We start from the raw sequence: 13,805 nt of genomic DNA on the forward strand, positions 1-13,805 counted from the left end.
TTAGAATACATATATGCATGATTGAATCACTATAAATTTTTTTTGACAACCTTAGGACACATATATATAAGATTGAATCACTATGAAATTTGTTTGACAGCCTTATGACACTTATACACAAGTTTGAATCAATATGAATTTTTTGTCAGCCTTAGAACACATATATGCATAATTGAATCACTATGAAATTTTTTTGACAGCATTAATATATATATATATATATATATATATATATATATATGCATGATTGAATCATTATAATTTTTTTTTGACAACTTTAGGACACATATATGCAAGATTGAATCACTATGATTTTTTTTTTACAACCGTAGAACACATACATGCATGATTGAGTCACTATGAATTTTTTTTGACAGCCTTAGAACATATATATGCATGATTGAATCACTATGACATTTTTTTGACAACCTTAGAACACATATATACATGATTGAATCAATGCTTGAAAAGTTAGTCAATTTGTCACTCACTAAATGACTGATACAAATCCAATATGTAAATCTCGATCAATGAAAAACTCGATCGTTAGAGAAGGAATACCGTCAATTATTAGCCGTTGTAGATTTTGGACCAGCTTTGGATTGGACACTCCTTATATATATATATATATTTCAAATTACTTTTTAAAATTATATTTAAAGGCATTTTTTGACAAATCTGATTATATGAATGTGCTATTCACGATAAAAAACACTAAGAACTGACTCTTATTGCAAATATATTTGTTGTACAAAATGGATTTTTATAATCTAAAAATTTCAAATGTTGATTTTTAGCTCATTATGGGATTCTATGTACGTATCAAAAATTTGCTGTAAGAGATGGTTTTTAGGTTCTTAACCATAGAGATCGCATTTGTATGGCTAAATTTGCTAAAAAAACACTTTTGAGATTGATTTTGAAAGTGATTTAGCAAGTTTGTACCTTGTTTTAGTTGGACGGATCTTTAAATATATATATATATATATATATATATATATATATAGAGAGAGAGAGAGAGAGAGAGAGAGAGAGAGAGAGAGAGAGAGATTAACATATGATATTTACAGAAGTGTCTATTTCTTTTTCTTTTTTCTTTATGTTTTCAAACACGATTGAGTTAATGCCCAATTTGCTGATTTCCAAAATGAATTGATCATATGACCCACAGTAGTTCTTTCTATTCATAAATGCATGAATCCTCTTTCTTCAAGTTATGCATTCACTTATTCCTTGCTTTTATCAAAAAGGGAATTTGATGATCATTGTTAAAGGAGAACAGACCCAATACTCGGGGCCAAGTAGTTAGCAGTGGGAACCACCACGTGTCATGTGTTAGAGCCAACCATCTTTAAGATGAAAATGGCCCATCAATGTGACAGACCCCAGGATGCATGGAACATCCAGTGGGCTAAAATACTTTTATTTTTTATTTTTTATTTTGACTGAAAAAGCTGGGGTTAGGCAGATCCCTACCAATTATACAACCATGCCATAGGGATTCGAACTTGCAAGGACCTAACACAAGGTTTACCAAGTACTGGATGACGCCTCTTGTTAAAATGCTTTAAGATTTTTCATAGGGCCAATGCTCCACTTGTTTGGGTGAAACGCTTTTCCAAGTCCCCTGACCATCTGTTGTAATTTGATCCTTATACGACCAAATCTCAATTTGTGGAGACCCTTTGATCGCTTCCTAATAAAAGCATTTGTTTTTTTTTTTATGGGTATAGACTCTTCCTTTATTCTTCATGATAAAACCAACTCAAACATAGGAAATTGTGAGTTCCATAAAAATCTCAAAAAGTTGAACAAAATTTTAGGTTTTTTCAATAGTATTTAGAGTTACCACCGGTTTGGTTTTGAAATGTGAGTTCCATAACAAGATCTTTAAAATTCATAATTACCAAGAATTTCTCATTATATATAAAAAAAAACAAGGGATATAGGACTCATAAAAAATATGCAAAAAAGGTGTTTTGATCATTTCAGTGAGTCGAACGTGAATAAAGTTCATATGAAGGGTTTAAAGCTGGGTTAAATCATATACAATATAGAAGGTTATGAAAATTATTAAGAATATTCATTTTATCAGCAAATTACACCCTTCTATGGTCCTAGGGGTGTTAAAGGCTCGGGTTTTGGTTCAGACCAATGTGGAACCACACCTGACCCTGATTTTCGGGTATGGTATCTGGTCCAGATCCGGGTCTAATTGGACCCACCATAAAAGAAAGCATACCCGGACCTGATAAGAACTACATGAACCAGACCTAGGCCATACCTGATAAAATAATATCTTTTTTATCATTTTTACATTGAAAATTTGCAGGTATTAATCAGAACTCTGGTCGGGCCTGGATCTAATATAAAATTTTATAAACTATACCCGGTTCCATGTATTAATTGGACCTTCAGGTCCGGACAAGAGTCTTAATCTGATCTTCTTGTTTATCACCATACCCGGACCCTATAGTTTTTCGGTTCGGATCCCGGTAAATCCGACCCGTTAACACCCCATGGTAGATTAACCATCAAAATTTCAAACCCAGCAGTGGCCTAGAGAGATGGGGAGGGATATAAAAGTTATTTTACATTCAAGAAAGGAGTACAACAGACCATCTACTTGGTAAGGATAACCAAACACAAAGATGGTTATAGAATGTCCTACTTTCTGAGAAGCTGACAAAACACGAAAAATCAGTGGAACTCTATCGCATCAGGACAAAAAAAAGGTCCCTTCCCTTCGTAAATGACAGATTTGTTACCCCCCCAAGTTCTAACATTAACAAACATACCCTTGTATCTTTGTTCATGCCATGCTTAATTGGTTAGGGGTAATCTCGTCATTAAAAACAAAAATTTCAGATCATTCATCCTCTTTAAGCAAGTCTGAACTCAGGGATTTTGTTTTTGTTTTTGTTTTTGTTTTTTCCCTCACAGGTCATGATCTTTTTGGCTGTTGATTTTTTAATGACCAAATTACCCTTTAATACTTTATTTCTATAAGTAGCATGTATTACTGAACTGCAGCACCATCTCATCTGTAACGGGGCAGGTTTGTCATTCAGGGAAACTTATGGGCTAAACTGCATTTCATGTTATTGTGAAAAGATAACTGGTTAAGGTAGTTGGAGCTGGCTTCTGCTGTCCGACGTGCGGTGGTTTCGACTCCCGGGAGCTACCCCTAGCAAGTAGCCCAGCTTGGCATGTTCAAGCTCGGCTTGCCCACGTAAAAATCATGCCCAGGCTCGGACTGAGCCTGAACCACTGGTGTTTAGCCTCGGCTCATGTCAAGCTTGGGCTGAGCTCGATTCAGTTTGTTAAGTTTGATTCAGGCCTAGCTCGACTCAGTTCATTAAGCTCGATTTAGGCCGAGCTCGGCTCGTTCAGGCTCGAGTCGAGCTCAGTTCAGTAGCCAATCAAAATGGCACATCTATATATTGTCTCCCTTTTTTCTCTCTAACTTAACACTGGTCATTATTAGTATGAAATGGTTTCAAAATGAACATGCCCAAATAACTCTGGAGTCAAGAATGCCAAAAATTGTTAATTAATGCCACACAATTACAAGGTATCACCGCAAACGAACTCGAAAGACAGATTCACCAATCGAAAAAAAAACTGACACTCGTCAAAACAGACAATATGCAAGCTAAACCAAATCGGCATTGATAGAAATACATCAGAAAAAACAACCAAAAGGTGAAAGAATCCATGAAACCTGATCGTGATTATCATGAAGATCAGAATAATACGAGCAACCCCCCAGAGCAGAACGATTCACCTCCCGGTCCATGCAAAGTCCGATCGAGACTCCTTACTACATGTCCCCCATCTTTCATTTCCCCCCAATAACAACTTCCACCTTAATTACTCTATCACAACCACCCCATCCTCTCCCGTCCCCCCCACAAATCATCCCAAAATATCAAATTGAGGAAGAAAGGAAAACGACCGATCGACTACCCCTTTCGAAATAGGAAAAAAAAAAACATCCTTCAAACTTTATCAGTAAATCAGGAATCGGGTTGAACAACATAGGGTAAAATAGAAAGGAAATATGCAAACCCTAAATTCAGCATGACCACTGAGAAAGACGACCAATTTTGCAGCCAAAATGCCTAAAAAAGATAGAACAAGAAGGAGAAGGAAAGAGAGGTCGATTTAATTTTTGAGAACAGATCGATCGATTTTGTTGGGTAATTGTTTTTTGACCCATTTTAATGATTTTTTTGCCCCCCTTGGGGTGCGACTGGCGATGACATCGGAGGGGGGCGTCGATCGTTGGAGGGGGCTCTGGAATTTGGAGTGTGGTGGTGGATCGAGGGGGTGTCACGTCGGCTGTTGGGGAGAGACGACTCAAGTGAGGGGGTCAGCCGGGAGCGGGAAGGGAAGAGAGAGTGAACAATTGTGGAAAGGGGGAAGGGAAACCCTAACCTTATTCGACTTTTGGAAGGGTGAAAGCAGGGTGGGACAAGACAGGATGGGTCAGGTTTAGAATACCCATTACCAAACGAATCGAGCCCGACAGGTCGTTCAAGCTCGGCTCGTTAGCTCGTTCCAGCTTCAGACGCCTGTTCAAGCTCAGCTCATTTACAAAATTAGTGAGCCTGAGCTGAGCTTTAACCAAGTTGAGCCCAACCAACTCGGTTCAGTGTGCATTCCTACTAGTAAGGGGTGCACACCAATCGGGGTCTCTGATCCCCAGGCTGTCTCTATATCCCATAAAGACACTTTTTTTTTTATCTGAGATTTAACTTGTGTTTTCTATATGATCTCATACAAAGAAAACAAGCACAGCAAAAACTTTTAAAAAGCTACATTAGGATCCATTTTAAACAAAACTTGTAATGAAGATCTAGCATTAACACCTTATAAGGAATTTTGTTTATAAGATATGTGGTAGCTAAGAAAGCAAATGTCCAATACTTAAATGAAATTTCAAACTAAGTCAACCCAGTATTGACGATATTTCCTTTCGGCACCTTCATTTTGTTTATGTGTATGATAGCTCTAATTGGGAAAGATATTGATATATAAACTTAATATGAGTAAAGATATTTAACCTTCTTTCCAACCACATTTTCAACATATTTTTTTGAAAACACCAATAACTGGGGCAGGTCCCCAACACATCATAATAAATATTGTCCAAAGGTTTATGCACAACAATAGATGTTTGTTTACAGGGTAAATTATGGCTTTTACCATGTAAACATCCTTCACACAAACTATTATCAATATTCATAAGGCAAATAAAAACTTGCTATACATCATATATAAGAAGTGCAGGATGACCAAAATGCCTATGCCACTCTCCCACTGCAACCTTCTCACTAACAAGCTCATGTTTTCCAATAAGATCCAAATGAACATTGTAGAGATTTGTTCTTTTAAAAAGTTGCTTCCTTGTGTTGTTATAAAAATAATTAACATGAAATTCAAATAACACATTATTATCATGCAAAACCATAGATTTATCTCCTTTTTTGAGGTCTTGCAATTGAGACTTCAACTGCATAATACACGCCCTCCAGTGTGTGCCATATGACCGCTTAAGAGCCATCCAAACCTTAAAAGCTGAGTTCAATCCCACCACTTGGGTGTGGACAGATTCTGTCAAGGATGAGATGATCCAACTGACGATTATTTGATCATACTTCAACCCCTCTATATATGTTGGATTCAGTTGATATGAGTCATTGAGAGACTTAATTGGGGTTGTCTTACACCCATCGACACAGCCCATAAGACCATATGTATGCAACACTGGTTTACATGGTGACTCCCAGAGAAGATAATTCTTTGAGGTCAATTTTATCAAAAGAAAATGATTACTCGACATGGAGGAAGAAATCACACCAGAAAATTGGTTATTACCGACCAAAAAAATAGTGACTATAAATTATCATCGTCAATAATAATTTAATCTTGATGACATAAAATATCTATTGCCGACGATATTTTATTGTTGATCTTATCTCGTCGGTAATATGAATAAGAAAACATGAAAAATGGTCAAAAAGATATATTGTTGATGATATTATCATCGATTTTATAATTACGATGATAATTAATCATTGCCAAATATCTTTTATAAGTACAACGATAATTAATCATCACCAATAATTAGACGACCATAATTATCATTGATTTTAATCCATAACTGATGATAATTATCATTGGTTTAAAATAATATAGCTGCTGATATTTATCATCGATTTTAAACTAACATAGCATACGATAATTTATCGTCGATATAAGGAATATAGTCAATAATTTTTATCGTCGATTATGTTCATTTTTTAAAAATTTTGAAACTAAGATAGTCGACGATAAATTATCATCGGTATAATAACTATAGTCGACAATTTTTGTAGTCAGCTATGTCCAATTTTTGTTTTTTGTTTTTTATTTTGAAACTGATATAGCCGACGATAAAAATCGTCAGTTATATTCTTTATACCGACTATAAATTATCGTCGCGATGATTTTTATCGTTGCCTATATCCATTTTTTAAAATTTTGAAACTAACATTACCGAAAATAATTTATCATTGAGAAACTGTAACCGACGATTTTTATTGTCGTCTATGTCAATTTTCTGTTTTTTTATTTTTTATTTTGAAAACTAACATAGCCGACGATAAAAATCATCGCTATATTTCTTATACCGCCGATAAATTATTGTTGCCTATGTACGTTTTTTTAAATTTTGAAACTAACATAAAAGTCGTCGGTTATGTTCCTTATACCGACGATAAGTTATCGTGCTATAAAAAACAGGCGACTATTTTTACCGTTGCGTATGTCCATTTTTATGAAAAAACAAAGTGCCTATCTCTCTTTTTCATTCACCTGCGCACTCTTTCATTCACCCTCTCCTTTGACGGTTCGACTGCCTCTGAGCCTTTGTTACCCTACGAAGACCCATGCCCATTCCTCTCCCTCCTCCACTCCATCCGCCTCCCACTCCTCCCTGACTCCATCGGCCTGCTACCCGTCAATATCTTCCGGACTCCATCAGAGTAGAAAGCAGGAGCAACTTTCCTCGACTTAGCCTCATTAACGATGGGACATCGTGTTTTCTCCCTCATCATTGGGTAATCTCTCTCTCTCTCTCTCATTCTCATTCTCATTCTCAGCCATTCATATTCACATGTCAAAGGGTTGTGTTAACTGTTAACCCTCATTCATAGATCTGACCACCATTCTCTTCATTGTTGCATTGATGATTGAACCCTAGTTTCTGTTTTTGTGAATAGGTTTAGTTTTCTCCCTCTTTTTTTCGATTTTATGCTTTTAGTTTTATAAGTATTAATCTAATTGTGTTTTTTAGGATTTCTTTTTGTCTTATAGTTTTTTTTCCTTTTTACTTCAGTTAAGAAAAAATGAGTATAAATGACACTATACTAACAAGTCGTTTGATGGTTTTCCCAATTCACTTATTCCCTCATAAATCAAAACCATAGCTTGTAGGAAATTGAAATTGCTTCATTGATGCATAGCTAACAGATATGCTTATGGACTTTTCTTTTATAAAGTTTTGCAATTTGCACAATATGCAGATCCCTTTCATTTATTTTTTCAGTGTGGGAGTATCAATTTTTCCAATGATTCTCTGTGCCTATTTTTCAGGCTGAATTTCTTTCAGCTTTGTCTATGGCATGGCTAAAGAACATCTTCTTGGTGAGACATTCATTGCTTACTGCACGTGTGTTGATCATTTTTCAAAAACCTTGTGCTTGTAGCTTTTCACCATCACTCGCCATCAAAAATACATTATTGATAATCTTATTTACATTAAGAAAACAAGAAAACGAAGAAAGAAGAGCTGGTATGCACCTATCTTGGTATTAATCTAACATCTAATGGCTTAACTTTTTTAGATGCAGCTTTTCTTTTTGTGCTTAATGGGTTAAAATTTGATATCTGTCTCATCTGTTGGAGCTTTTGTACCACCTTATTGTTCTCCTATCTAGAGTGGTTCTGTTATCTAGAGTGTTTCTCATATTAGGAGGTTTCATTTAGGCCTTATATTTCCTTTCTCACTGTTATGGGTTCTTAGATTTTGTTCTTGCCCAATCTTTTATCAGATTCAAGACAATGAACTATCAAGAAGGCATCATAATGAATCTTCACAGTACACACAAACCATTTGTGTGTGAAAGCATACGACAACCATGAAATTTGGTGATAGGTGTTTTGTCTTGATGCGGTTGCCTTGGTGATCCAATATAGGTAAGCTCAGCCACCTTTGCAAGTGAAAGTGGTGCAGATTTGGTTCTGTTTTACTACATTACATGCATTGTGGGTGATCTGTGCTGTCCTGGAGATTTTTCCGTTGGTCTCTTATATGTGCCTTTCTGTGGTTTCTTTATTGATACTGTTGGGAGTACATTGCTCTTGCAATCATGGCTTTGTAGGTCATGTATCAGTCGTTAGTTTTTTATACTGGAAAGCCATTCGGTTTTGTGGGGACTTCATGCTGCTGGGAAACCTTTGGGGTTTGTATTATTGCAGTGTAAGTTGGTGATTCACGAGTTCATTTTGTGCTGTTCAGGAGTGTTCCCAGCTTCCATGATTCGGCCGGGCCACATTTTTCCTGTGTGAATTTTTGGCTTAAATCATGCAATGCATGCCTAGGATTTTGGATGCCTAGAGTTTGCCTTAGGAACAATTTTCTTCCTTTATTTTTGTTGTTTTGGTCCCAAGCCCGGATAAAGGAGGAGGGTTGCGGTAGGCCAGTGACGGTCAACATAAAAACTTAAGTCACACCCTATGAATATGAATCAATATAAGAATTTCGTTGGGGCGTTCCCTACTGAGCGACGCCCTGTACTCTATAGGCCCGGAGGCAGTGATAAATGGGCAAGGGTTGCTAGGTCGTCACCCAGAAGCGATGCGTCACACCGGCGCCCGGGTGTGGTGTCAAATAGGCAAGGGTTTTCTCTGTTGGATGGGTGAGGGTAAAGAAGATAGTTCAAGACTATAAAATTAGTAGATGTTATGTGTAGGAGAAAGATTGATATTTTATGTCTACAGGAGACCAAATGGGTAGGTGAGAAAGCAAAAGTGATAGAACCTTGGGGATATAAGATTTGGTATAGAGGAATAAATAGGAATAGGAATGAAGTAGGGATTGTTATTAGTCGTGAGTTTATAGATAATGTAGTTGAGGTCCGTAGGAAGGGTGATAAGTATGACTAACACTGTTTAATCTGTTATATTTAAGAAATTTAAAACATTGGTTGCAAGCAGAGTCTTATAGCTCTCTGGTCACAAGTAGGCTACAATAGTGTTTAACTTTTACAAGTTGAACAACTATGGAACCATAGACTAAGCATATCTAACAGGCTATAGTGAACCACCTCTCTGGCGATTGTGGGATAAACAAGAAACATACACATTGAAGGATATTTATAAACAAACACAAATCAAAAGTTTCTTTTTTGGTGATGCTGAAAAGAAGAGCATAGGAAGTAAAGACATATATGAAATGTAAATGATTATGGATCATGGAGAGACACCTACAAATACTTGATGCCCCTTTAATTATGTATTCCAACAAAAAAACTGATTTTGAGAGTTAGCAACACGTGTCAGAAGTTTTATCTTTTTCTTTTCCCTTGTTTTGAACTTGAACATGAATATCAGAGCTTGAAAATTTGGGGATCTGAGATTCAATGTTTGAAAAGTTTGGATTTGGAGTGGGTTCCATGCCAAATCCGATGCCTTGGATTTCAGATCCAAAGGATTCAAATGGTACCTTGTAGTGAACCAAGTTATAATTGAAGTAGTTGTCAGCATATGCAGCCTCGTTTTGGATCTTAGTGTTAATCCTAAGTTATTTCTGCTCTTAAAAGTTCTCTTTCTGGGCTTAGGATAATACTTGGTGTTCAAACTTTTGTCTTTACTATTACCGGGGGCATCCAGTGAATACCATGATGGCATATTAACTATGGTCCAATCCCTCTTTTAAAAAGATAAAATTGTGAGAAATGAACTGTTAAAAGTGAAAAGAAAGAAAACAAAACATTCTGCTTCCCATCTCATAAGCTTTTCCTTCATCATTTTTATCCTCTATGAGCTAGAACCAGCTTGGAAATGTGTAAGATTGAAAGCACCAGTAAGTTTTATTCGAGAATCATGAATGGATATCTTTTGCTGCACACATATGTAGCCATAATCCATGATGAAAATATTTTGCTTGCTTTGGTGGTAATAAAGTCTGAGTACGATTTTTTTTAGTTGACAGTCACTTGTATTTACAATCAATAGCTTGTCTTTTGCAGGATAATTGTTGGAGGTTGGATGAAATGTTGCAACAGACATAGTGAAAGATTTGTTACCTTCAGACAGTTATGATGTGTTTCTCATTTTTGTCAGAAGAACAAGCTCCATTGAAATGTCTTTTTTTTTTTCTGGAATGGAGTATGCAGCTGCCTTATTAATGCTCTGATTTAATCTTTTTGGCTATTATTTACTTACAATAAATTATAGATCTCTACAATGTAGATGAAAAAATGGAGCACATTGTTTAAAACCAGCTCTGTTTTTGTTGTTTGCAATTCTGTTTTGTTGTTGACCTTTATCACTTCCTAGTTTTGTTTTGGATCATAATTGCAGTGTTGTCGTATAGCATGCACACACAGTTAAAAGACTCTAAACTGATAAGTAGATTTTATATGCACATTTACTTGTGCATTCTCTCTTTCTTGACTGGTGATGAACCATGTTGATTTCTTTTTGTAAACATCTACAGGAGACAACTGCAACAAGACTTCTTAGATCGTGGACATCTACAGGAGACAACTGCAACTTCTTAGATCGTGGAATACTGTCTGTTTTAAAGAATTGGCTGGAGCCTCTTCCAGACTTATGACATTATGAGTTGCTCCCTAGCTAGATGAGTGGAGCCCTTGTTGCATGATGGAATTTGTTATAAGGTTTAAGTTACTGCAACTAAAAATAAACTTTTATAAGCTCGATGGAGTGCTTGTGAAATGTAACTTATGGTATTCATGCAGTTGGTGATGCATATATCAATGCACTACAATAATGAGAGATCTAGGTAAATTGATATCTTTATACTTTTAATCTTTCCTTGTTTGTAATGTTAATGTTTCCAAACTTGTTCTATTTAGGTGTAATTTGTTTATGAAGTCTAAAGCATTCTTCATTCTGCAGAGATTTCACAAATTCATCTTTGCCTACTGAACAGAAGGCCAGATCCTTTCAAGTAAGTTTCAATCATGGGACCCTCCTTGATTATAGTGCTAGTATCTGATCAGTTCACTTGGTCATAATAGTCTATTATGACACTGGTAGTCGGACTATTGTATTCTAAAAAGTGAAGCCCTCAATGAGTTAACTGGAGATTTATATTGCTAATGTGCATTTCTTACTTTCATTTGGTGAGACAGAGCATATATGGTGATGCTGGAGGGTTGTATGGACTTCAGCCTACTGGTATCATCTTCTTCTCTGCCTGTTTCAACTTTTTCTGTCTTTTCATTTCCTGTCTTACTGTAAATAATTGTGCTAAATTTATTCTCCAGTAGCATTCCCACATGTGAGTTTGCAGGAGCTTTGATCAAAAGCTTATTCAGGTTCCATGATCTTGAAAATTTGTGTAGTTGGACTAACATGATTTTTTTAAGGTTCAATCATGTTTATATGTGATTTAGTTGAACCTATTGGACCTACATGATACAGGTGAGTTGGATGGCACCATGAGATCCAAGAATATTTTTTCTGGGTATGCTTTGTGAATAGCACTTGTTTGATTCATGTATACTTTGGATTTTTGTGGGTATGCTTTGTGAATAGCACTTGTTTGATTCATGTATACTTTGGATAGGGGTACCCCTATTTGTATTTGTAAGTGTTAAGAGATGAGGTTAATTGGGAGGAGTTCTTCCTGGGAGTAAGTTTGTTTGGGAGGAATATTCTCTCAGAATCAGACAAAAGTAGTTGGAGATGAGGTAAATGTGCCTCATTTATTCGAAATGATTTGACGACTAAACGTGTTTGTCTATCCGAAGATAGACGGCTAAACAGGATTGGCCGTCCTATGGAGTCAGGATAAACCAAAGGTCAGATCGACTGGACGATTGAACTGGAGTAGCCGTCTGGAAACAAGGCAGGTGTTGGATGGTTAAACTGAGATAGTCGTCCAAGGTCGGATGACTAAACTAAGATAGTCGTCTAGGGTCGAATGACTAAACTGCTTTAGCCATCCAACATATCATCTAGGTTTTCTCATGCTATTTTCTTTATTAACTCCAACCTGGAGCTTAATTCTTCCAAATATGTTAGTATTTTTGGGCATCTTGAAAAAATTAAGTGTCTACTGATGCCCTTCTTTGTCATTAATCAATGTAATTCAGTTTATGACAAAGAAGTAGGCACTCAAGGTTTGGAACACTAGGTTGTCGGGACTGAATTCAATCCTGGTGAACAAGGTTGGGCTAGTGTCCGAAGGAAAATTGGATTGCCAGGACTATGATTGGTCTTGTAGAACGAGGTCGGTGCTAGCGTTCGAAAGAACAGTTGGACTGCTGGAGATCGTTATGGGTCTCACCGAGCGAGGTCGGGTCAGTTTGAGGACAATTTGATTGCCAAGACCATTTTGTGGTCTTGCCGAGTGAGGTCGGTGCCAGTGTTGAGAGGTGAGATGGGTTTTCGAGATCATGCTTGGTCTTGCCGAGTGAGGTCGGGCCAATCCTGAATGACGAGATTGCCAAGACCATTCTATGGTTTTGCCGAGCAAGGTCGGTGCTAGTATCCGAAAACACTTTATTTATAGTAAAGAGAGAAAATGTTTAGCTCAAGGCATGGATAACACAAGAGAGATGTAGCTCCCTTTCTTGCTTTTTTTGCCTGTTTTGATTTTTTGATACCTTTGTTGATGATCTTCTTTTTGAGAATTTGTGGGGGCAAGCGCCAAGAGTCCTACACCTCTTATGGGTTCATGAATAGGATGAAGTTGCCCCAGTAAGGAGATATTTTTTGCCCTAGTAAGGAAAGTCAAGCATACTTTGGTCTGGCAATGAGGAAGAGAGGGCAAATCTTTTTGTGTACTTCTTAGACTCAAGATATCTATGACTAGACTTTTTGATGCATGTAATGAACTTTTATTCAGTGAGACTCATGCATTTGTGATAGAGTTGGTAGCTTATGACAATTATGAATGATTGATCATATAAGGTTAGAATTTTTTTGCTCTTTTTAAAAAAATTAGAACCTTCCTAACAAGTTGATTCATGCACGTGGGATTCCTACACTTTAGACTTTTATCTTCTTAGGTTGGTATAAGGTAGTGATGCTCGGCTTCATCGAGATTTTTCTCCTTTAATTCTGCCTTGGTTTCATGCGACAGTTATAGGAACATGAGATTATGTCTCAAAGTATTTTTGTTAGGTCTAATGGTTCTCACTAAGGTTTGAACTCTAAAAGATGAGAGTTTGGGTGAGAATATACTCCAATATGTATTTTGCCCCTAGGTAAGTCTCTTTTTAGCCTCGACTTTTATCCTGCAAGGAATTTACTCCTTACTTTTGCTATCCCTTCAACTGAGATCCGACAATCATAGGTTTCATGACTACCCAATCTAGGAGAGATGCCCCTATCTATTCAACCTCTATCTCCAAGAACACCTTACCGAAGCTTGCCTCATTGTCATAAGTTCCAGAGGTAAGTATTGACTTTCTCTTAACACACACTTTTGTTTTCAATCCCTGCCCCGAAGGTCGTTTCATGACTGTAGCCTGACACCACGTCATGGTCTTTAGGGTAAG

The 13,805-nt window shown here is 36.7% G+C and overlaps 1 long non-coding RNA gene across 2 annotated transcripts; it reads left to right on the forward strand.

Annotated features, from left to right (window-relative positions):
* The first annotated feature begins 6,874 nt into the window (after positions 1–6,874).
* On the forward strand, positions 6,875–11,867 carry LOC149813159 (uncharacterized). 2 transcript variants are annotated; one of them, XR_016428337.1, is made up of 4 exons: positions 6,875–7,106; positions 8,100–8,244; positions 11,034–11,077; positions 11,194–11,867. It is a non-coding gene; the product is annotated as an uncharacterized LOC149813159 (long non-coding RNA). The 2 variants fall into 2 exon arrangements; XR_016428338.1 differs by lacking the exon at positions 11,034–11,077.
* The last annotated feature ends 1,938 nt before the right edge of the window (positions 11,868–13,805 follow it).

The sequence above is a fragment of the Nuphar pumila genome, chromosome 16, assembly GCF_984573655.1.
Source record: "Nuphar pumila chromosome 16, dmNupPumi1.hap1.1, whole genome shotgun sequence".
Lineage (NCBI taxonomy): Eukaryota > Viridiplantae > Streptophyta > Magnoliopsida > Nymphaeales > Nymphaeaceae > Nuphar > Nuphar pumila.